General features: G+C 48.7%; 1 protein-coding gene across 1 annotated transcript in view; it reads right to left on the bottom strand.

Moving 5' to 3' along the window:
* ABHD2 (abhydrolase domain containing 2, acylglycerol lipase) overlaps positions 1 to 19,995 on the bottom strand; it is a 96,061-nt gene extending 76,066 nt beyond the window's left edge. The window contains exon 1 of the mRNA XM_084773607.1: positions 19,855 to 19,995. The gene's annotated coding sequence lies outside the window, so the exon portion shown is untranslated. The remainder of the gene's footprint in view (positions 1 to 19,854) is intronic.
* Between the last annotated feature and the right edge of the window lie 4,713 nt (positions 19,996 to 24,708).

Below are 24,708 nucleotides of genomic sequence, written 5' to 3'. Positions count from 1 at the left end.
GCCTGTTATTTTGTGAGTAAATTTAGGGGCTGTAACTGATAGTTAGTATTTCATTTGTCATCTACATGTCACCATCATCATCATCAAAAAGGAAACAAGAAAAACAGGGTGCTGCTACCCGACCAGCCCTGGTCATTAAGGGGCTCTCAGCATTGCTGTCGGACCCTAAGACGGCTTGGCTGGTATTTCCACCCACGATGAAGGCCTGGGCTGTGCCTCCCGCGCTTCTCACTGCTCTCCCGCGGCCAACAGCATCACTTAGGACGGAGGCCCCAGCGTTGGCAGAGGTCCTGGGACCTCAGAAAGAGAGGCTTGGGTTAGAAGTAGGAAACACTGAAGGTCCCTTTCAGCTTGAAATGTCTGAGATTCTGGGGAACAATTGCAGTTGTTGGCTAAAACTCACCGGGCGGGGGTTGAGGGTTGGGGCTGGGATCTCTCTGTGCTTTGAAACAGAACGCAGCCCCTGCTTTCCTGCCTCAGACCACACACAAGAAAACGCACAGACCTCGAGGCCTTTGTTCATTCTTCAAATCAATTAAGGCTATAAGCTCAGAGCTGTGTCATTTATACCGGAGGTTTCATTACAGTACTCGTGTGAGGGTCTCAAAATAGCAGCTATTATCATCATCACGGCAACATTCTCTTCCCTTCCATCGCAATAGATTCCTTAATCTGGCACACAGACCTCACCCAAAGACACCTGGCTAAGGACCATCAAACAGGGAAGCAGCTCGCCAATGATCTGCTTGAGCTTCCGCCAATGAGATTAAAACGAATCCCAGGGCATTCTCCTCCCGAGTCCTCCACAGAGGAACACGATTAGATTCTCATTCATCCCCAGATACTAGCCGGTGATCGTCACATTCCCGAAAGGGTTCCAAGAAGCTGGACTCTCAAGTCTCAGGATATGGAAGCGGGACTGTGGGAAAGCTCCAGGCCAGCTTGGCTTGGAACTCAGTGAGATGCTCTTTCTTTAAAATGAGTAAAAAAGATTCAAGCTATGTTATGCTAACCTCCTTCCAATAGTCCCACTATCTGAAGAGGGTCCCCCTGCTGAAGCCAAGCCTGCTCTTTATACTTGTCTCCCCTTGCAGGGCGGTCCATGCCCCTCCCCACCTTGGCCCACAACTCTAGGCTAGCACACACCAGGCCTCTGGCAACAGAAGGGGTTAGGAGTCAATGAACAATACTCTGCCACAAAAAAAAAATATGGCCTATGTCCACTCCATTCCATCCTGATGTGACAAAAATGAGGTCGACCCTAGTGAGGGCAGCACAACACCTTTGAAGAGAAAATAGATAGAACAGATGGTTCTGCCGTTTCACTGAGAAGTCAGAGAGCTATCATATTCCATAGGAAGTAAGTGATAAGCCCGGAAGAATATGGCTAGGAGAAAGTCCAGAGTCCACTTCTGAGATGTGTCTTTGCCCTTGGAGTTATAAGTTACTTTCTTTTCTTTTAGTAATTTATTTTAATTTTATGTGCATTGGGGTGAGCATGTCAGACTCCTTGGAACTGGAGTTACAGACAGTTGTGAGCTGCCATGTAGGTGCTGGAAATTGAACTGGGGTCCTTTGGAATAACAGACAGTGCTCTTAACCCCTGAGCCATCTTTCTAGCCCATCGGTCACTTTTCTATTGCTGTGATAAAATACCACAACCAAGGTATTTGGGTTCATTCTTCCAGAAGGCTAGCCTTTGTGACAGTAGAGCAAAGAACAGGCAGGAACAGGAAGCCAAGGGCTCACATCCCGAACAGCAAGCAAGGAGCAGAGGCAGAACAGGATCGGTTTCTAGGCTTTAAAACCTCAGAGCAGCCGGGCGTGATAGTGCACGCCTTTAATCCCAGCACTTGGGAGGCAGAGGCAGGTGGATCTCTGTGAGTTCGAGGCCAGCCTAGTCTCCAAAGAGAGTCCAGGACAGCCAAGGCCATACAGAGAAACCTTGTCTCGAAAAACAAAAACAAAAACAAAAAACCCTTTAGAGTCCACCCCTAGTGATACACCTCCTCCAGCAAGGCCACACCTCTGAAACCTCCCCAAACAGTGCCATCAACCAGACCAAATATTCTAACATCTGAGTCTACAGGGGACCACACCTTAATAGATGGGAGATTCTCAGAGGAACATCCAAGAGGTTTTGAGGCTCAGCCTCATCTACAGAGAGCTGGGCACCCCTGACAACCTGGGTCCCACTCCCGGGAGCTCTAATAACCCTAGTGGCTGAGCATCTACCAGCAGCTCATGGAACACGTCCATACTACCTAGATCCTTCTCCTTCAGCGTCTGGGAAGGATGGAGTGCTCTACTCATGTGCTCTGGGCTTTGAAAGATCCTTCTGGAGAGCCACTTCAAACTCCCAAGTGGTAAGAAAGCCCCGGCAAGTGCACCAATTCTCATTTCAAAAGATACCAAGAGACATTCATTGCTCAGCATCAGCACCGAGTAGCGCGGTTTTCCTCTGGCAGCTGCTACTGCTGCTGCTGCTGATTCTTGGGGCCACCCAGGAAGATCAGAGCAGGTTTCCCATGCTGATGTTGCTGGAGCCTCAAGGCTGAAAGCTACCACTAAGAAGACCCCTCACTAGCCAGCCACAGTGACACATGCCCTGGAGTGGCAATGGAGGCTGTAAGGTGCTGAGTTTGTAGCAGTTATAGCTATAGAGTAAGATTTAGTCTCAAAGCAAAAACCCAAGGCAGAGAGACAGACAGACAGACACACACACACACTCTCTCTCTCTCTAACTTAGACTGACATCTCTTACAAATTAGAGCCTGTAAGATGAAGGACTATACACAGTCACATATAATTTGATTAAGAAGACAGCATAGTCGATAATTAAATTTATGTTAATGTTGCTTCAATTTTATTAAAATACTCAGGCCTTGAAATTCCCCTCTTTTTGTTGTACAGTTCTGTTGTGCAGGTTTTTGTTGTTGTAGTTTTATTTAATCGTATTCTTCTACAAAGTCAGAAGTCATAACCTGTTGAAGTTTTCAAAGATGGTTTCTGAGTTTCCAGTCAAAAAACAGGAAGTGGGGGCTGGAGAGATGCTCAGTGGTGAAGGCCATCTGTTGTCTTTCAGAGGACTGGGGTTCAGTTCTCAGCACGTGCACAGAGGTTCACAACCATTCATAAACTCCAGCTCCAAGGCATCTGGTGCCTTTCTGACTTCTGTGGGTACCAGGCATGCACAAAGTACACACACATACATGCAGGCAAAACACTCACACCCAGAAAATAAAACAAAACTCAAAAGGATTCCTCTCCCCCCTGCCCGCCCCCTCCTGTCCTACCCCCAGACAAGGTTTCTCTGTGTAGCTCTCACTGTCCTGGAACTCACCATGGAGACCAGGCTGGCCTCGAACTCACAGAGATCCACTTGCCCCTGCCTCCTGAGTGCTGGGATTAAAGACGTGCACTACCACCTCATGGCTCAAAGGGAATTTTTCCCCCAAAGGGAATTTTTTAAGAAAAGTAAGAACATGCAGACTTCACACCGAAACGTCAGGAATGGCTACTAACCCACCAGCTTTCACAAAAGAAACTCGCTAAACTAAAAATATCTGAGGACTGAGTCACCAGTTAAACATGAACAGTTAATTGGGCACTCTGCGTTTAGTGGAATGCTAAGGAGAAGCTGGTCTCTCCCTTCTGCAAAGAAGCTTGGGGGAAGAATATGCTGTGTGATGGAGAAGGATGGAGAAGCGCCCAGAACCTGCCTCGATCCCATGCAGAACCCTTCTCTACCTTAAAGACCCAAACCCTGCTGAGAAGGAACAAACAAAACAAAAGCTGGCTCTTTCCTCCAGCAAGATTCCAGAATCTTCAAAGAGGACATTTCTAAGGCGACATTTTAATAGGAAATGCAACAGCTCCAGATACTGTATTTTTAAAAACCTATACTAAATTAAATTCTAAAATGAAAGTGAATGCTCAGTTTACCAGAACTGGGCAAACACCACTGCCTCACTTGCTTCATGGACAGACCCACCTCCCACCACTTCTACCTCCCTTTTTCTCCTCCTTTTTTTTCTCCTGCATTCCAGGCTGACCCAGAACTTACAGAGCAGCCAAGGCTGGTCTCGAATTCCTGATCCTCCAGCTCCCACCTCTAAAATGCTGGAACGTGTCATCATGGCCAGTTCACGTCACAGGGGTCAGACCCAGGGCTTCATGCATGCAAAGCAGACAATTCTACCAGCTGAGCTCCAGCCCTGACCCATCCACTAGATTTTTTTCTTTTTCCCCAGAAAAGGGTGCAAGTTAAGAGGGCAGATCTGGATCTACGGCAAAAAGAAACTCAAGGCCTGTCCTGGGAGCCACACAGACCTGCCGCTCTACAGAGAAGTTTCTAGAAAGGAGATGGGGGAGGGATATACAGTCTTGCATCTCACCATGGTAAGCATCAAACAACAGATTTGCATGGAGATCTGACCTGCGTGCCAAGCAAGCCCTTCACCTCCCCACGGGGAAAAACTGGCTTAGCCCATACCCCGATGCCTGCTGCAGCTGAGCCAAATCTCTCCTGCCCCTCTCAGCTCTGTGGCTCTTATGAGGAATTCTACCAGCTGTGAGAGCAATAGCTCTCCCCAGGGCTGAACCACCAAGCGCTTTTTATACAAGGCTAGACAGTAATGACAGCTCCAGGATCGTCGTCTGACGGAAGTTCCCAGGACAAGAGAATGCCGAGTGCACAGCACTGTAAGGCACAGTTTGCTTCTTCAAGTTGTAAAAGTACCCTGGAGGCTGTGAATACAAACAAGAGCCTCTGCCAGCCCAGGGCAGCAGGCTTAAAAGTGGTCACCTGGGCTCCACTGAAACCAAGTCCCAGACAACAAGCATGAGCAGCCAACACAAATAAGTAGGAACCATTGATTGACACTGAGGCCCCTGGGCTAAAAAATGAAGGAAGGTGTAGTGTGGGGTGGATGCACTTGGCCTCTGCTGTCAGTCCCATGGGCTGTGAGAACTGAAACTTCCAGGGCACAAGGCAAGCGCTAAGACCCAGAAGGGCTGGGCTCCATGTTAGAGGAGAGAGACCGTATCATTCACACCCTCTGTACTTCTACCAATAGCGTCTCGAGCTGTTCTCCCCTGAGCACGCTGTGCTGGGCAGCTCTGGGTGGGTCTCTTGTGCTTTCTGGATGTTTTAAAACAGCTCGAGAGCCCACGTGATCTGTGCGAACAACATAGCTTTTAGGATCCGAGGCCCTTGGTTAGAGTCCCGAGTCTGCCAAGCCATCTTAGGTAAATCATAACAACTTCCTGTTAATTTGTACTTTCTTCTAAAAATGAGAGAGCATGGGTTCTTTCCAGGCTATGGAGGGAAAGAATGGGTTAAAGATGTTTTAAAATTATAAACGATATGGGTTAAAAAAATGTTTTAAAATTATGAACTACCTACAGACATATGAAAGGCTCACGAAACAGTGTGAACTTTTAAAGGACCACTACTATAAAACTTCAGTGTCAGAGAACTGTTGGTTTGGAAGCGACAGTAAGGGACTTTTAACACGCGTGGCCAAGCATCCATCTGTCTAGGCAGCCCTGAGCTTGGCTTTATCAGATCTTTGCATGGGAGACACTGAACAATCTAGAAAAATAACGATTCAAAAGCAAGCACACTGGGTTGGTATATTTTGGGGCTAGAGTGAAATGGATTGCTTTGCCAAATAAAGAAATAGAAGCGAGTTCACACCCTCAAATGTTCTCTCTCCATCCATCCAATCCAAACACCCTACTGTTGTTCTGGGCCTCCGTCTCTCTTGCCTCCCACTCTAAAAGCAGAAACTTTCAGCCTTTTTAAAGCTTGAGGGAGAGTCCCAACTGCCACCCTTAGTCTGTGCGGGGGGGGGGGGGGGGGGGTTGCGGGGCGTCCTCTTTTGACTTCTGTCCAAATTCAGTTTTGCCTATTAACCAGCAGTACCTGCTCCAGACCTGGCCTTCCCCCTGTGAAATACACTGTGCGGAACAGCAGGGAGCCAGCCCCCTGCAGCATGGCTCTGAGCGCTTCCTCCCTCTGCAGGACCTTCCTAAGGCATAAACGCGGCTACTTCGGCTACTTCGTTGGTCAGTGTCCTGGGAGGTGAGAAAGCTGCCAGCAAGGGAGAGGATTTCAACAGATGTAGGGCAAATCCATCTCCACAGTCGGGAAGAGGACATATGCACTTACCGAAGATTAATCCACCTGCGGGAAGTGGCCAAGGCAGTGCTTTGCACATGAAAAGGTCAGGGCCTCCTGGAGAGGCATTCCTATCAACTGTGCGAAGTGTTCGTGCCAGCTGTGAGGAGGGGGGTACTCTGCAAACTACTGTTTGTACTATTCTCTCATTCTACCCTAATCCCCCTCGCCCCCCATCCCCCACCACCACCACCACCACCACCCCACCCCCACCCACCCCCCCCCCACCCACCCACCCCCCCCACCCCACCCCCACCCCCGGTATCGGAGGCCTTGGCCTCGGTCTCAGTTCTGTGGGTATTTCACACGATAGCTCTAAAGCACTGGACAGTGCAGCCTGCAAGAATATGAACCTTGGAGGAATTCAAACAGCGGGACAGAGGGAAGAAGGGGATGGTGTCACAGTTGGGGATCCTCGAGGAGAGAGAGAGGACAGAAGAGAGTGAGGAATGAGGGGTGTACAGACATGAGGGTCACAGCTAAGCAGAGGCTCAGAGTGTGAGGCAGGAAGAGCCGGAGGGATAGGTGTGGAGCGGGGACCATGAGTCACTGCTTCAACACTGTTTACGAGGGGAATTCCAGGAGCCAGCCTGGAAGACGGTGCCACACAAATGCTGGCATGGCAGTGGGCAATGAGCTGTGTATATCCTCCTGTTCGTGTGAGGGGCTGACGTAAGGCTGGAGGTGTGAGGAACATTTACTTGGCTGTGGGAACTCTCGGCTCAGGGACATGTATGATCACTCACCATCGGAGCCACAGTGACAGTCCTTGGTGGCATCTAACTCATCTTGTAGGACCTTCTGTGGATTCTAAGACCACAAGTGGCCAGACTACCTTCACATGTAGATGCCAATCATGACTAGGGAATTTGCTAGTCTCCTCATAAAAGTGACTAGATCACCTCTCATTAATCTCTGCGTCGGGAATTCCAGCCAATGCCTTTCTAATGACATCTTCCTATTTGACATTCTACACAGATGGAAACTCACGGTGATGAGCGCATAGTGGACATCTTGTAAACAGATCAGGCCTGCGGGAAAGACTCAATTAGGCTAAGGCTCTACTGCTGTGATTCCCTCAAACAGAATCTCCTCGCCAGATTACTCCATTAGGCTGAGAGGTGGGCAGCTGCCAGGCCGCTGTGCATGGACAGAGAAAGCTCAAAGTGACCCGGGCTGGCGGCAACTTTGGGGGATTTTAAAGACCATCTCGAAGATCAGCAAACCATTTCTCCATCCAAAATGAGGGCTTACATTTTCTGTCACTCAGAGAAGCTGAGTCCAAGGCCGTATTTTTTTTTTCCCACTCTCTTCCCTGTGTGACTAAAGAATATTGCAGTAGACCAAAAAGTAAGAAATCTACTTCAGACATGGCTGTCTCACAAATAAAGTCAAGCCACAGAGGAAGCAAGTGGTTATAGGCAGAAGGAAGGAAGGAAAGGCCTGGAAGGGACTGGAAGGAGCTGGCACATTCTGCAGACCTGCAGAAGGCTCTGTTGAGCTAGTCAGCGCCACAACTCTCTATAGTGTTTTCTAGTGGACATAAGCTTATCTGAATAGCACTAATCCTAGGCTAATCCAGACAAAGAGGCCAGTAGGATTATAAAAGAAGCTTCCTTTTTAGCATCTGGGAAAACAAGAGTCCTTTAGAACAATTGGTGTCCCGCAAGACTTCCACTTCCACTTCTGTGATTCGTAGTGCTGGCAGGGGAGAGGGGCTGCTCAAGACACAGCTGGCCTGATTGCAGCTGTGCTACACACTACTTGTGTGACTTTGGGCAAGTTTCTAACCTCTTGGCACCTCATTAAACGGGACTAATAGGACCTTCCTTGAAGAGTCATTGAGAGGTTTAAATGAGGGAGACAGGGTGACACGCCCCATGCCAGAGGACCTGCTATTAGAGTTTAAAGATACACTGGGTGTGGTGGTGCACGCCTTTAATCCGAGCGCTCAGGAGGCAGAGGCAGGTGGATAGCTGTGAGTTCCAGGCCAGCCTGGTCTACAAAGCAAGTCCAGGACAGTCAAGGGTACAGAGAGAAACCATGTCTCAAAACAAAAAACAAAACAACCCCCCCCAAAAATAAAACAAACAATCAAACACAAAATAAATGATACAAATACTACGAAGACTTGGCAATGGTGTGCTCTCCAGAAAAGGCAAAAAGAGGCACTTACTGTATCTACCAAGACCACAAGACCTCATTCCAGAACAAAATGACAGCTCTTTCACCTTCGCTAGTCTGCTGTCTGATCTGCCTATGAACCATCACCACCCTCCCACCCCAACTCAACCAGGTACCAAGGCAATGATTAGCTCTTGTATGTGAGAACACCACCCCCCACCCATATATAACCATATACACACACCACACCTATATATACCCATACACACATACCACACCCATACACACACACCCATACACATACATACCCCACATACACATACACAGCCCCCCACACACACACATTCACTCACCCCACATTTGAGGGTACAAATGCTTCCCCCATTGCAGACCACTAGCTTCTCCATCACCTACCAGTCTTGTCTTGGTAGATACCACCTTTGGCTCTGACATCATTATCTTGAATACATTATATCTTTTTTGTTTGTGTTTCTCTGTGTAGCCCTGGCTGTCAAGGATTCACTTTGTAGACCAGGCTGGCCTCGAACTCACAGAGATCTGCCTGCCTCTGCCTCCCGAGTGCTAGGATTAAAGGCGTGCGCCACCACGCCCATTGAACACACTAGGTCTTAAATGAAGGGACAGACTGGAAGATGGGAAGCACTCTACTTGGGGGGGGGGTCCACAGTTTATCAACTATTTGTGATGTTCATACATGACCTCAATTACTCCTCAAAAGTGGCACAGATACATCTGTGTTGACAGCGGAGGCCAGCTTCATAATTTACTACTTACAAAGTGTACACTCTGACATTACCTCATTGGGTACTTGCAACAGCTTTGAGTGTTAGAATATAAGCAAGGAAACTGAGGCCCAGGGACACCTCCCTGTGTTGGGCCCTGAGAAAGGCTCTTGGAATCTGGGGGCATAGGGAGACAGCTCCCATGTTAGAGCTGGACGGAGCTCTCCTCTTCAGGCCCTTTAATGGAGCTCTCTAAGGCCTTCTTCCATTCAAAGATAGATATACAGACATTTGCATTCTTCCTATGGGCTCTATGACAATAAAGTCAGTGCCACATCCTCCTCCTTCCGTGGAGCTAACCTGTAATGGATGGTGTTAATGACAGACCAAAGGAAATGGGCTATTTTCTAAATTGGAAAAAAAATATCCTTGGCAATCTTTTCCATCGTCTTGCCGTTCAGGACACATTTTTCCCCCCAATGGCATTGACAAGAATGAGTGAGCACTTTATGTGTATTTCAGACTAGAAGAGGGAACTGCAGCCAGAGCACTTGGAAGAGGAAGTTTATGAGTACAGTTCAGGTCACCCAGGGAGTGTGGAGGCAGGAACACAGTGAGCCTCCCTCGGGCTATGCATAACGGATGGAGAGGCACATGGTGCCCGAGTCCCATGGACAGGTGCTGAGGGCAGAGACCCAGCAGCATCTTAATCAGAGAAAAAGCTCCATAAGGATTTGCCAAATCCATGAAATCAGTGAGCATTTCCCTGCATCAAAGATTCCAGCCAAATCACAAAATGCTAGGCGGGCTGAGATCCTTCCATTTCCGGGGATAAACAATGTCATAAATGGAGATGCAAGGAAAGCAGTAGGCTGCCAAACGAGACATGAGGCAATTGGCTAAAACGCATCCTTCCATGTTACCGGACCATAAGCAAGGAAGAGGAGAGCACGAACAATATGCTATCAACTATATTAAACAGGAAGAAAGGGGATATTAATGTAGCACACATCTGCTGAGCCACACATAAAACACATCCAAAAGGTATCCGAGGCACCAGTAACGGGCATTACTTCCACGACCATTCTTCAGTCTTTAGTGTGATGTACCCGCCCAGGTCGCACTGTGTCAAGGCATCACCTGTTCAAAGGCAGATAAAACTGGCTACAGCATACACCGCAGGGGGTTGGGGGGAGGGGACAAGGAAGTGGGTAGAGTGCTTGCCTAGTGTGTGCAAGAAGCCAGGCATAACAACAAGCCCATAAAGAGACAAGGATACAAAGAGACAGAGTCACAATGGTAGAACGATCAACCACAATGGTTATAGTGAGGAGAACAGCCAAGCTTGGGCATGCTCAGGGTGCTATAGCCCTAGAGTGACTACATTCAAGGAGTGGCTACATTCTCGATGTTAACAGGATTACAGTGTTAACACGGGTGTAATAAGATAGTATTTTGATGTATCATGGAAATATTTACAGATGCGGCAATATAATGTGTGGGGCTGACTTTAAGATAAATGTGGGTTGGGGAAAGTGGCTAGAGGAATATAGGAAACTCCATTACTCAGAAGATGGTGATGGGGCCTGCGGCCGTAGGGGCTCACTACATGAGTCCACCTATTGTCTATCTGTAAATTTTCCACCATCAAAAGTCGGGCGTGGTGGCCCACGCCTTTAATCCCAGCACTTGGGAGGCAGAGGTGGGTGGATCTCTGTGAGTTCGAGGCCAGCCTGGTCTACAGAGTGAGTCCACGGGCAGCCAAAGCTACACAGAGAAACCCTGTCTCGGGGGGAAAAAAATCCACCATCAAAGGCTAACAAATGAACGAGTAGTTATTTAGTAACGAACAAGAGCCTTGGTAGCCAATGAGATCCAAATTCACCCCTTGCCTTCAGCTCCAATTAAGTTCAGGGCAATGACTCCTGAGCTCATGTGACACCACCACAAACTTTGGTGCCGCCTGCTGCCATTTTGACAACATGTTTAAGTCATGCAAATGCTTTATTTTATCCAATTATTATTTTCCTGCCTCTTTTCTGTGCTAAATCCATCTCTGTATTTCTCTTTATGATGGCGTTTCCTGGCTCCAACTCACCAGGATTTCCCACACATAAGTGAGGAGTACCAAGGCTGTAACGTGTGGACCCTAGTATTATTAGTAATCTCAACGTTTCAGGGTGGGCCTTTCAAGTGTTTCCTATTATCATCCACATAAAAGAAAGAAGACCAAGTGCTGAGCGGTCATCTAAAGGGAACTCGGGAAACCTTGCAAATGGAGCCTGGGCCCTGCATGGGCCACCTTAGCACAAGGTCAGAGTGCTGGTGCTACCAAGGCAAACAGGACCTGAGACTGATGAGAAGTCATCGCTTCACAGGCAGCCCCACAGACTTAGGAGTCACACACACACACACACACACACACACACACACACTGGTGTGAACACTGCCCCAAAAGCCTTACCTAGTCCTAAACTTCACCTAGTGTTGCTGAGCTTAAACTTCAGCCACGCCTCACCTTTCACTCCATAAGAAATCCAACACCCGGGATAACAATCCAGATGTAATCTGAATAAGTTTCCCACACACACACAGGGTTTCTCTGTGTAGCCTTGACTATCCTGGACTTGCTTTGTAGATCAGGCTGGGCTCGAACTCACAGTGATCCTCCTGCCTCTGCCTCCCGAGGGCTGTAATTAAAGGTGTGCGCTCCCACGCCTGGCTTGAATAAATTATAATAAACTCAAATTAAAAAAAAAGAAAAAGAAATTCAACACCACACTTCACACATGAAGGAATACAGACCCCAAGAGGTTAAAGAACAATTTCCTCTATTGGTTTGGTGCCTCGGTCACATGCTAGGAACTCGTGCTCTGCACCACCAGAGACACTGGATCTGTAAGCCCACCAAAAGTACCAGTTTCAGAGAAAGCTGGGCTGAATGGACGGCTGGTTTCCCAGTACTGCTTAAGAAAACAGAGGCAGGCAGATCGGTATGAGTTCGAGGCCAACCTGGTCTACAAAGGGAGTCCGGGACAGCCAAGGCTACACAGAGAAACTCTGTCTTGAAAAACCAAAAAGAAAAAAAAAAGAGAAAACAAAAAACTGAAAAATGGTGAGACCCCTTCATGAACACAACCTTCTGCAGAAAATGTAGACCTTCCCAAGCCACGAGTCTATAGCTATCAGGACAAGGCTTTAACCTGTGTAGAAGAAGAGTCTCTGTATTCTTATTATTATTATTTCCCTTTTCTTTTCTTCTCCCTCCCCACCCTCCACCGAGATAAGGGTTCTCTGTGCAGCCCTGGCTGGCCTGGAGCTTGCTCTGTAAGCCAGGCTGGCCTTAAACTCAGAGATCTGCCTGCCTCTGCCTCTCAAGTGCTGAGACTAAAGGCGTGTGCACCACCACCGCCTGGCTGGACTCTGTATCCTAAGACGCTGACTTCCTTAGATGATAACATATTTTTATCCATAAATACGGAGGTTGTTCAAAAACAAACAAACAAACAAACCTCAAAAAACCAGGAAGTCCAACACAAGCACACCCAAATAAGGAAAACAAAACTAACATTGCTTATCACCCTCATTGCCCCCCTCTCACCCCGCCCTTATTGACATGACTAAGTAGACAACATAGATAATTGTCCAGAGCGATGGTGAACAACTAGGGACTACGCTTTGGGCGCTTCTGTCTCTTTTATTGGAGAAAGGGTGGAAAAGAATAACTGATAAGGCTCCCTCGCCTTACACGCACAGCAAGATACCCATGGTACAAGCTGAGGGATGCCATGGCTGCCCAGTGGTGGAGCAAGGACAGGAAGTGATGACTCATGAGTGCCTCACCAAGTAACATCTGGAACATTCTGTCTTTTCCAAGGTGACTGACTCCAAAGCCCACTCTGAGATAATTAGACTTGGGGGGCATAGAAAAGCAAGATGGAAGCTGACATACATTCAGAGAAAACCCAAAGCCCACAGGCAAAATCTGGCAACTACAGAAGACCGTGTTTAAATCTGCATGGTTAATTAAAACACAGGTGTAACCAGAGGAAACTCAGACATGAAGAGCCAGGAATACCTCAGACCCGGGGAAAGCTTTAGTGAGCAAAGCTGACTCGGATCACTTAGGGGTGGCAAAGTGACTTGGAGAGCCTGGGAAACACTCCCAATTGGGTCAACAAGAGTCAGGTATAGACTTGGGGAAGGTGGGTGTAGCCAGAGCTGGTTCTTCCTGAGACAAGAGAAAAGGGGTGTGGCACTTATTAATGTTCCCCAAAGAGGAAGTCCTGAGGGGAAGGGCAGGCTGCTGTTCAAAGGTGAGAGCACAGAGAAAGCTTCGGTGCAGAGCACAGGGCCAGACAACAGGAGCCGGAAACGAAACTCACTGGACACCAGGGCATCACCAGCATATTCTGCCTAAAGGGCCTATGTGTCCTGCATTTCCCCACTGTCGCAGCTCTCCTTCACAGGCTAACCTGCAGGAGAAGCCTCCTGGCTTTCCAGGCATTCTCTCAAGCCTAGAGTCCTTCCTAGTGAGGGATTAGGAGCCAGACAGATCCCTGACAGGTAGACCGACAGGAAAAGAGTCACAGATAAATAAAATTGCAAACTTCTGCCTTCTCCCTCATCCTACTAACCTGACACAAAAGCCTGACAGGTTTTATTTCCCACCAGCAGACACCCCTTCTGGCTAAGGCTGGTCCTGAACGTGTTTGTCTGAAGCTGTGGGCCTATCAGCTGCCCTTTCTTTGTTTAAGTTAACCAATCCAAAATAAGGGGAAGGGGATCCATCCCTGGCCCAGAAACACAACTCCCGGTGCCCACCACCACCATGGGGGTGTGGGGGTGAGGGGGTGTTATTTCGGTTTCACACTCTCTGCACTCTGTAAGTGGTCTTTCTCTGTTTTGCAATGCTTGTATGCTAATCCACTTTTAATAAAGTTTGTTGCCAGTTGCTGCCTGCTGTGTCTGAGATCCCCCCCCCTCGCTTTTAATTCTTTAATTGGTGGAAAAAATGAACCAGATCAAGACCCTCAGACAGTAGAGTGTACAAAGAGAAGAAAAACATCTGCCTCCAAACTCCCACAAAATGACTTAAGGTGCCCATGCAAAGCTGCTGCTTAGAGGAGAGGGCTTCTCAGCATCCTCCAGGGCAGAAAGCGGGAGCTAAAATGGATGGCCTTCCTAAGGGAGCATGTGGACGCTTGTCTCATCTTGCCAAGAAAAATTAAGTGGGGAAAAAAGCAAGGTTTCAAACAGCTTGAGTAGACTGGGTTGCCATATATGTAAAGAGGGTGGGGTGTGTGGTATATGGCAGCTGCTGAGGGCAGACTTTCCCTCTGGAGGGTGAAGAAATTAGTAACACTGTGGCTGGTTGTCTCTAAGGAGTAAAACCAGGTGGATGGATCAGGACAGGCAAGCAGTTACTTCCTAATCTTTGCACTTTTCAAATACTCTCCCTCATCAGTAAATGTGTAACACCACCAGGACAGAGTCTCAGACCAGCCTGACCTGGAACTCACTATGTAGCCCAGGCTGATGTTGGACTCAACAGCAATCCTCCTGCCCCAGCCTCCCAAATGCTAAGATAACTGCTGTGAGCTACTACACTTGGCTTTGTATGTATCACCCACTTTAAAATAAAACCAACCAATCAACAAACAAAAAAACTAGCCAGAATTCATTTTCCAAGGGTGATATTTCTCATATAGATTCAGTATTTTGTACTTTTCAATGTATATGTTTTCTTCATAAGTGTTTAGTGGCCAGCAAAGTGGCTCAGCAGACAAAGGATGCTGTCAATAAGCCTGACAATCTGTGTTGAGTCCTAGGAAGGCACAGCGTAAGAAGGAGAACAAGCCCCAAAGTTGCCCAATCATAATACACACGATGACATGTGCACAAGTGTACACACACACACACACACACACACACACAGAGGTATGTACACACATACACAAATACAAACACAGTAAATAATTACGTGTACAAATTAAAAAGAAAAAAACAAGAGCAACAAAAACCAAGCCAGGCGTGGTGTCTCACACCTTTAATCCCAGCATTCTGGAGGCAGAAGCAGACAAATCTCGGTGTGTTTGAGGCTAGCCTGGTCTACCTGTCAAATTTTAGGCCAGCAAGATCTACAAAGAGAGACCCTGTCTCAGAAGACAAGATGAAAACACCAAAAATTGAATTAAGAGCATTATATTTTAAATTTTTCAATAAAACCAATTTTGAAACAAAACAGCATTGTGCAATAAAGCAGGCACACTTGTTGGCCTGGTTGACAATGCTCCTAACATACACCAAGTGAAGAATCTGTTGAACTAACAAAAACCTCCACTTGGCTGGGGAAGTAGCTCTGTTGACAGAATCCTGGCCCTGGGTTCCATCCTCGGCACCATATAATAAACTGGCACGCTAATGCAAAAGGCCTGTGTCCTAGCACTCTCCAGAGACAGAAGCCAGGAAGGAGCACTCAAGGTCATCCTTCACCTTGGCCAGTTCCTGATTGACCCCGGGCTCCACTACAGATAAGAAGAGAAGAATCAGAGCCTAGGCAAGCCCGGGCTGCCGCTGTCCAGATTCTCTAACCAACCCTTGACCTGACTGTTGCCTAATGATCATGAAAGATCGAGAATGGGCCTGTGTGTAACACGTGCTCTGTCCAACCGGCCCAGAACACACACTTCAAAGTAACAGTGAAGGTCTGCATCAGTCTACGGCAGCCATTTTCTATTTTATAAACTGAAAAGGTTTAACTCCTGTACATGATGGCCCGGAACGAAGGTAGCAAAAATTAATCTGCAGGTAGAAACAAGATCCTTACAAGAAGGTGGTGCGCTGGCTGGCTAGGCCTGTACCTGCAGCACATTTGGGAGGTAGAGGCAGGAGAATTGAGAGAACCAAGGTCATCCTTGGGTGTACGGTGAGTCTGAGGCCAGTCTGGGCTATAGCCGACCCTGTCTCAAACCAAAACCAAAGCCAGTCCTAATGGAAAATATGTTCATGCGTATTATCAATGCTGAACAGAAGCCCAGGGGCTTAAGATGGCTGTAACCAGTGGGCATCAGGGGCTGCAATGCCTGAAATCCCAGAACCTAGGGGGTTGAGGCAGGAGGGACCATGAGAAGCCAAGCCTGGACTGCACATGTCGACCCTGCCTCAAACACCAACTACCAGAGAGAGGGGTTGCAGGGGAGGGAGAGCTTAGCGAGGCACTGGCGAATACACTGGGCCATGAAATGCTGTAGTATAACCCTAACCACATCACAATCTTCCCCCACTCCTTCCAGTGTCCGTTCCTGGGATAACCAAGATGAAAGAGAAAGGCTTACAGTACCTCATGCCCTGAGGCATCAACCCTTCCACTGGTCGGTGAGGATTCAAGTCCTACATCCAACAAAAATCCAAACACTGGGGCTGGAGAGATGGCTCAGAGGTTAAGAGCACTGGCTGCTCTTCCAGGGGTCCTGAGCTCAATTCCCAGCAACCACATGGTGGCTCACAACCATCTATAGTGAGATCTGGTGTCCTCTTCTGGCCTGAAGGTTTACATACAAGCAGAGCTCTGTATACATAATAAATAAATAAATCTTTGAAAAAAAATCCAGCCGGGTGTGATAGCGCACATCTTTAATCCCAGCACTTGGTAGGCAGAGGCAGATGGATTGCTGTGAGGTCGAGGCCAACCTGGTCTACAAAGTGAGTCCGGGACAGCCAAGGCTTCACAGAGAAACCCTGTCTCGGAAAACAAAACAAAACAAAAATCTAAATACTGTAGGCTATGGCCCCAACAGAAATTCTGCCAGCTGGGATTCCATTGTACTGAAAATGTCCATCTGCCAGGGGTTTTCACAGGCCAGATTTTAAGGGAGTTGGGGGGGCAGAGAGTAATCTCCCTAGTCTGTGACAAGGCTAGGGGTTGTACTGTGCTCTGGGGCAGGGGCTGTGGGCCAAGGGTGGAGCCTCTGGTGGGGGTGAGGAAAGAATGTGCGAGCTTGGGAAGAGGGGAGTGGCAGCGACTAGGAGCCGTCCTTCTGTCAGAAAGCCAGGGAAGAAAAAAAAACCAACACAGTGAAGAAGAGAAAACCATACTTCTAAAAGGCAAAAGCCCCAAACTCAGAAGCGTAGTCCTAGGTGCCCATCAATGAAGAGTCACCTTTGGTGACACCTAGAGAAGGGAAAACCACAGGGGACTGGGTGTCTGCGGGGTTCAAAACAATAAGCAAAGAAACAAAGGTGGCAGGAATCTTCTCACTTATAGAGGACTGGCCCCCAACACACACACTCGGAAGGCACTTCAGTACAGGTGAATTCAACATCCCCTGGGAACCTAGTGGACTTCAAAAAGCATCAAAGACATAGTGTAAGTGAACGTGGAAAAAAAAGGATGAATGGACTTTCTGCTAAGACGAGACAAGAAAGACCACTCCATTGCATTGCCATCTGCCTTATTTCGCGCTCCGAAAAAAGAGGGAGAAAGGGGGTGCAGACAGAGGGGGTGACAAGTAGATAGTGAGCAAGGATCTGTCATGCATTTGTGTCCCGGGCCAGGCCGGCCCCGCTCCCCCTACTCAAAAGACTAAGGAACTTGCTTAAATGCGCTCGACACATGACCCCTGACCTTCCGAGAAACACTTAATTCAGCGACTCATGAAATCTTAATCTAAAAATGTTCATCCATTTATAATCAAGCTGAATCACAGTGACAACTGTGGAGGGAGTTTGGAAGGACACCATGTAGACTGGGATTCCCTGGGACTCTTAGTCTACCACTCTGAGAGATTCGAGTTTATTCCCTCTAAAGGCGAAAGAAACACCAGTGTCTCAGAAGAGTGTGATTACAAGGTGGGGACTAACAGAGGAACCACATTATCAATTATTCAATACAAGGAAAACGAGGGTGGGTGGGTGGGTGGGGAATAAAATGTGAGGTGACTAAGAAACACACGTTAAAATAGAGACTATGTTTAAGGGTGAAAAAAAAAAGGCAACAACGTGCTATTTAGCAAATCTGCTATGGTTCTCACGTGCCGGGCATGCTTTTCTAATGGTCCCAATAGTGCATATTTCTCCAATCTTTTAACCAAGGTCCCAGCATCACCCCTTGCCTTACTGGCACTGAGCTGGCACAGTGAGATTGGATAGCTTGCCTCAAGTTACGCAGCTAGGAAGAAGCAGGACTAAGATTCAAACCCAGGCACTTAGATGCCAAGGTCTGTGCTTCTAGCCTCTCTGGGCTCCCCTAGACCATCCTAGGCCTTAAGTTTCTCCATCCAAACAGCAAGGGGCATGAATCAGACGAGTTTCAGCATTTTAGCTCCAAAATATCCTTAAGTTCACACTGATCATTAGCAGCATGGACTGGCCGGCTTTCTGGCTGGCTACCCGAAGCTTCATTTATCCTCACACGGGCAAGGCGGTTTAAAATTATTTTTTCATCTGCTTCCTGACCTTCAGAAGATTATGTCCTTTCTAGTCAGGCAGATGAAGGGAGGCAGGGAAGAGGGGGAAATGCACTCTGCTTAATGTGGTTGTAACCCAATGGCCCTTGAAAAGCTCTGGGCACAGATCATGTTGACTTTGCCAACCCTGCAATCTCTCCCGAGCCTGTTCTTGGAACCTGCCTCTCGGCCAGGTAAAACTTGACAAGCTGAGCCAGGAGTGGTAGCCCACGCCTGTAATCCCTGCACCCGGGAGGCAGAGGCAGAAGGATCTCTCTGAGTTTGAGGCCAGCCTGGTCTACAAAGCGAGTCTAGGACAGCCCAGGCTACCACAGAGAGACCCTGTCTCGAGAAAACAACAACAAAACAACAACAACAAAAACTTGACAAAGTGGACGCACCAAAACAGAGGAACTGGACAGAAAGAGTAACCCCCAACTAAGCACTTAAATGAGCCACTTGATTAACTCATCTTTTGGTATAATCTATTCCGTTTCCATGCAGGTATGCACATATGCACGTGAGAGCTAAAACCCCAAAATCATTCTGGGTGAATTCAATACCTCCTTGGGATAAGTATCCCCCTCAATCTAGTCAGTAAATGTTGCCCAGAGTGCACTGGTGGGTGGAGAAGGGCCTTACAGATAGATCATACATCCTTCCTCTTCCTAAGCATCCCAGACAGGTGGCTGTCATCTGGCTTCTGCCTAGGCACTTCCAAGGTCGATGCTCTGGCTGCCCGGTCTGGCAGGCAGCCCAGGGCACTGCTGGACAGATCTTGCTGTGGGGAAAGCCCACGAAGCACCTAGAACAGTTGCCCCACAAGCTCAATAAAGTGTGCCTCCAAGTAGGTCAAAAATTGCTTCCCTAGAACTTGGACCCATCGGTCCTAGGTGAGCCCCGGGATCCCAAAATGCAGAGGCCCATCGAATATCCAGGGCTTGCAGTCGGGCCTTTTCAGATTTCCAGCATCCTGCATCCTCTTCCCCGAGTCTGGCCTGGCAGACACCTCCCCAGGCCAAAGAGTAAAGCATCCATGGGGAACAGGGGACGACAACCAGGAGGCCTCCGTCGGCCTTGTCCCCAACCTCGGTTCTTTAAACAGGAGAGGACAAAGGACCTTTAGGAAGGCGTATCCCACCAGTGGTTTGAGCTCCCCACTATTAGCCAAGCTGGCCCTCCGGACCCCCGTAGTGCCAGGTGACACTGCCCCCGCAACAGTCCCGACGGATCCGGAGCACACAGGCTGCGGCGCGATGGGCCAAGCCACGCTGGGGACCGCGAGACTCGGGTCTTTGGCCCGACGCCTCTAGGGCGCGATCCGGGCTTGGTAGAGCTCGCCCAGTCGAGTTTTTACCTGCGCTGGTTGACTCCTGCGGTCCAGCTCGTCCGGAGTCCGGTTCCCGCAGCTCCGCGGCTGCCGGCTGCGCTCACAGAAATACAGCCGGAACCCCTGGCCAGCGCAGCTCCCGCCGCTACCGGCCCCGCCCAGGCAACTGCCGCCACGCCCCTGACGACCGCCTCTGCTACGCCCCCAAGCCAGGGTACCCCAATGCTCATTGGATAGCCCAGGCGCCATTCTATTTGCTCATCGCGCTCATCGCGTCTGGTTGGCAGCTCATTGGCCAGTGGGGCTGCTCCTCAGGCTTGAGGCGGAGAGTCTTAGCAAACAGTTCTCACACAATTGGTTACTTTTGACGTCTTTGGCCAGTGGGCCAAGACGCTATTGTGTAAGACCCGCCCCGAGGGGCGGGGTAAGGGGAGCCGGCTACAGGGTGGGTTGTGTTTGATGGTTGATACCGGGTGATGATAGGAAAGGGCTCTATTGTGATGGCTTTCTGAGTTCTGGGGAGAAAAGGTCTGGAGTCCCATGGAGATGAATGGAGGAAAGAGATAGTTCAGTTGTGGGGTTCTCAGTTCTGGTGTGCCCAGGAGGACGGACCTGTAGCTCAGGACACAGGAGTCCTAACTTTGAAGAGCTGAGGTGGTGAGTCACCAAGCCAGAAAGCAACAAAGAGGTGGAGGCTGCGGCCTCTGACCTCTTTCAGCTAGGGAAGTGGGTGGGAACATGCGGGGTTTTATGGACCTGTTACTGTCCCTCTGTTCTTTCAGCCTTTAACCAACCCCTGTGGGTTGGAGGCCTCTTGAAAGAACGTAACCTTTGAAGTCAGCCGGGCGGCCTTGGCCATGCCATTTAGCCTTTCAGCGTTCTCGCTGGTTAGCTGATGCGGAGCTGAGCAGGAAGCCATGTGCCTGGCATTCCTCAGGCATTCATCAAGGCTCGCTGTTCACCACTCAAACCTTTCCCATCCATGCCCCTACGTCCACGCAGCCCGAGGCTGCGCCTGCAATGGCACGTGCTTGGCCAAGAATAGAACACCGATGGCTTGAAAGGCAACTTGGTCTGGAGCAGCCGGGGACACGCTGCCAAGGCACGGAGGGGCTGCATGAGATGAAGCAGAACCACCACCGCACAGCCGGAGGGAGGAAGGAATTTGTCTTTGAAGCAATGCTACAGTTTCCCCAATTGTGACAAGGACACTAGGAGCCAACTCAAGGCATGGGAACAAGCTGGTGGCTCATACCTGTTATTCCAGCCAAAGGCTGAGACAGGAGGATTGCTCTAAGTCCAAAGGCAGGCTGAGTTATATAGAGGCCTTGTCATTAAAAAAAAAAAAAAAAAAAAAAGGCAGTGTGAGTAAATAGCGTCCTTGAAAGCTGCTCAGTGCTGAGCCAGGAGTCACTCACTCTGTACAGTATCTTTCAGACTGTCCTAATGCCCATTTCTCATTCTGAAGGTATGGGGCAAGCCAGAGTGTGGGCAGGGATGGACTCTGGGACCTGCATTGCTCCTCAGACCTCTGAATGCACTCATAACCGTGGGCCAACAGAAAGAAGGAGAGAGTCCATTGCTCTTGTGTTTTCATGATGCCTCAGTAAAGCTTCATTTAAAGGTTCATTTATTCCTCTATATTCTGTTCCCTCTTGACAAAGAGAAGCCCAGGCTTTGGTAGCAAAGGATTTTTTTTCTTTTTTTTAAACTAAGGAACAGCATCCCTCACAGTCCCAAGTCATCTTCCGCTGAAACAGTTTAGACGTTGAGAGGCCTTTGGATTTGTCACCAGATAAGGATGTTAACCGGCTTGAGGTGGCCACCTCACTAATAACACAGGTACCAAAGTGGCATGTGGTAGGTGTGTCATATGTATGCACAGCTGTCAATTAAAGAGAAGTTCTTTTTTTTTTTTTTAAATGGTGAATTTATAAATAGAGTTGCTGCCAGTCGAGAGTGTTGTATTCATGATTGTGGGTGCAGGCGTGTGTGTGGGTGCACACACTTGGTTCTGAGCCGCAGTTTTCTCGTTCTTCCCTTTAAATAGAGCTGGTTGGTGGCTATACACAGGGCTGCACACGTGCTGAGGAAGCTGGCTCTGCCTGAGGAGGGCCCCCTCCTGCCCCGTGTTTGCTGAGCCATCATCTTGGGGCCTTGGAATGGCTGCAGTGGCTCCTAAGATCCCAGATGAGTTCCTTAATTTGAATCCCAGCCATGAAAGTGGCTGTTTGCAGTGACTTGCCGATGGTTCACTGTGGTAAAAGTGGACTTTCCTTCCTGTGGCGGAACCTAGGTTCGGCAGCCAGGAGTACTAGCAAAGGACATCTGTCCAGCTTACGCATTCTCAAACAGTGAGTCACTGAAGCTGAGGAAGCTCGCAGACTAAGCCTGGGCAGGGGGGACACTGACAGGACAGGTGTCTCTCTCATGGGGCTGGGTGATTTAAAGAAGCATCTGTTGTAAGCTGACAGCACTGTTCTCTTATTTATTTTCTTTTTTTTTTTTCGAGACAGGGTTTCTCTATGTATCCTAGGCTGTCCTGGACTCACTTTCGTAGACCAGGCTGACCTCGAACTCACAGCGATCCGCCTGCTTCTGCCTCCCGAGTGCTGGGATTAAAGGCGTGCACCACCACGCCCGGCTCTCTTATTTATTTTCATTTTCTATGTCCTCCCCTCTTCCAGTGCTCTTGCAATTTATTTCTAACATATGATTTCGTTTTACAAAGTATCACTATGGGAGGTCATTTACGGGGGGGTGGGGGGTGGGTGGGGACCAGGGAATGGCCTCATTTTTGCTTTCCAGTTTAACAAACCTCCAAGGATTGAGGACTTAGTGAGCCTCGGCCGGAGATACTCAGGTGCCAGAGTGTGTGTGTAAAGCAGATCGTAGAACGCAGAAGAGAGCTGGCAATGTAGCTCAGCTGATAGCTCTCACCTAGTATGCTGAGTTCCACCCTCAGCACAGCCTAGGCCTGCCATAGTGATGCTTGCACGCTTGTGATCCCAGCACTCAGGAGGTGGAGAGACAGTGAGATGGTGTTCACAGTGGGTGTGGCCTGAAACTCCAGGACTTCAGTGATGGGGAACTGGGTTTAACTCAGCGAGAGCCTCTCAACAGGATTTCACTTGAGTCCGCAAGGTGACATGGAAGATGGCAGAGCTGTAAGCAGTTCACACTGCTCACGGTCATCGGGCAAGCGCAGCAGTTTCTCGACCTTGTCAGTTATTCTCTGTCCTTGGGGAAATGATGGAGAGCAACTGGCTTTGGAGTCTCTGCTGTTGGTGCTTGAACCCTGCAGGGTGCCATCCCCCTTAGCTTTGTGGCCCTGGGCAAGCACAGCGCAGCAGCACCTTTCTGTGCAATCCTTTATTAAATGCAGCCAGCTGTGATGCGCTTCCCTCCTCGGGCCCTACGACTAAGCAGATGAGTGTGTTATGGACAGCGTTCCAAGCAGCACCTGGCAAACACCCAGGCTCTTAACTAAACCTCGTCATAGTTACGACAGGAGCCATTGAAGAACCTTTTCTCTAAAGTCCAACTCATTTTCAAGGTTTTCTCCCTAGTGGACAAGTATTTAGCGCACACACACACACACACACACACACGTGTGTGTTACTTTTCTATTCCGGTTTTTACAAGCAAAGCTTCCTTTACTCCCAGCCCTTGGGAGGCAGAGGCAGGCGGATCTCTGTGAGTTCGAGGCCAGCATGGTCTACAAAGCCAGTCCAGGACAGCCAAAGCTACACCGAGAAGCCCTGTGTCAAAAAACAAACAAAAACAAGGCTTTCTAACCTCCGAGTGGCCTCCGAAGTGTGGCCCTCCCCTTGAGCCTTCCAAGTGCTGGGACTGCGAAAGAGCACGGCCACGCCCACCATCTTTTGCTGTGGATTATCTGAAGACTTGGTCAGAGGATTGTGTTTAAGGTTCAGGGGATTAGAGCTCATCAGCTTAATCACCGTGAGGGCGTTGGGAGGGGGTGAGGCTGGGAGAGTGATACTAGATGCTGCAGTCTGGACGTTGAGTCTGGGTTCCCTGACAGCTTGACGTGAGTCAGACTGAGGAATGCAGTGCTGTCGTTTTATTGTCACACCCAGCAGCTATTTATGAGTGGCTTAGGTCCAGAATGCACTGTGCCTCCTGTCCAGCTTCTGGCTGATTGTGGTGACTACCTTGGTTACAAGTTCTAAGGCCCAGTGTGTGATAGGCTGATGAATCAATCAATCGAGGGGGAAATTCAAGGACTTGGTTCCTTTGTTATTAGAAAAGCTTCCAGCTGGCCGCTTAAAACGGTGGTGATGGGAAAAATAACCTCCTCTTTGGCTTGTGCTGTTTCCTTGGTCCCATGTAAAGTGGTCTATAATAAGATTTTGGAGTGAGGGCCTGGCAAGGACATGGCACAGTGGGTGAAGCACTCACCGTGTGAGCCTGGTGACTTGAGTTTGATCCCATATCAGGGTGGAGGAAAGAACTGATGCCCTGAGGTTGTCTTCTGATTTCTACACATTATTCCTGCAACACACAAACACACACAGACCCTAATACATTAAATCTTTAAAAGAAAATTTGATTTTTCTAAAAATGATAAAGATAAAAATCTTAATTATAGATAGTTTGGGAGGAATGAAATGTAATTACTAGTGACCTTGATTGAAGTGACTCAATTTGGATGATAAATACTACAGTAATACTTACACATAAGACCTAGTACTGAGGCCAGGCATGGTGGTACACGCCTTTAATCCCAGCAGTCAGGAGGCAGAGGCAGGCAGATCTCTGTGAGTTGGAGGCCACCCTGGTCTACAAAGTGAGTCCAGGACAGCCAGGATGACAAATAGAAACCCCGTCTCGAAAACCAAAAAACGGAGCTGGAGAGAT

Source organism: Acomys minous (genome assembly GCF_964271855.1).
Source record: "Acomys minous genome assembly, chromosome: 2".
In the NCBI taxonomy this organism is placed as follows: domain Eukaryota; kingdom Metazoa; phylum Chordata; class Mammalia; order Rodentia; family Muridae; genus Acomys; species Acomys minous.
Note: the sequence above shows the minus strand (reverse complement) of the source record. Positions and strands in the feature narration are given on the sequence as shown.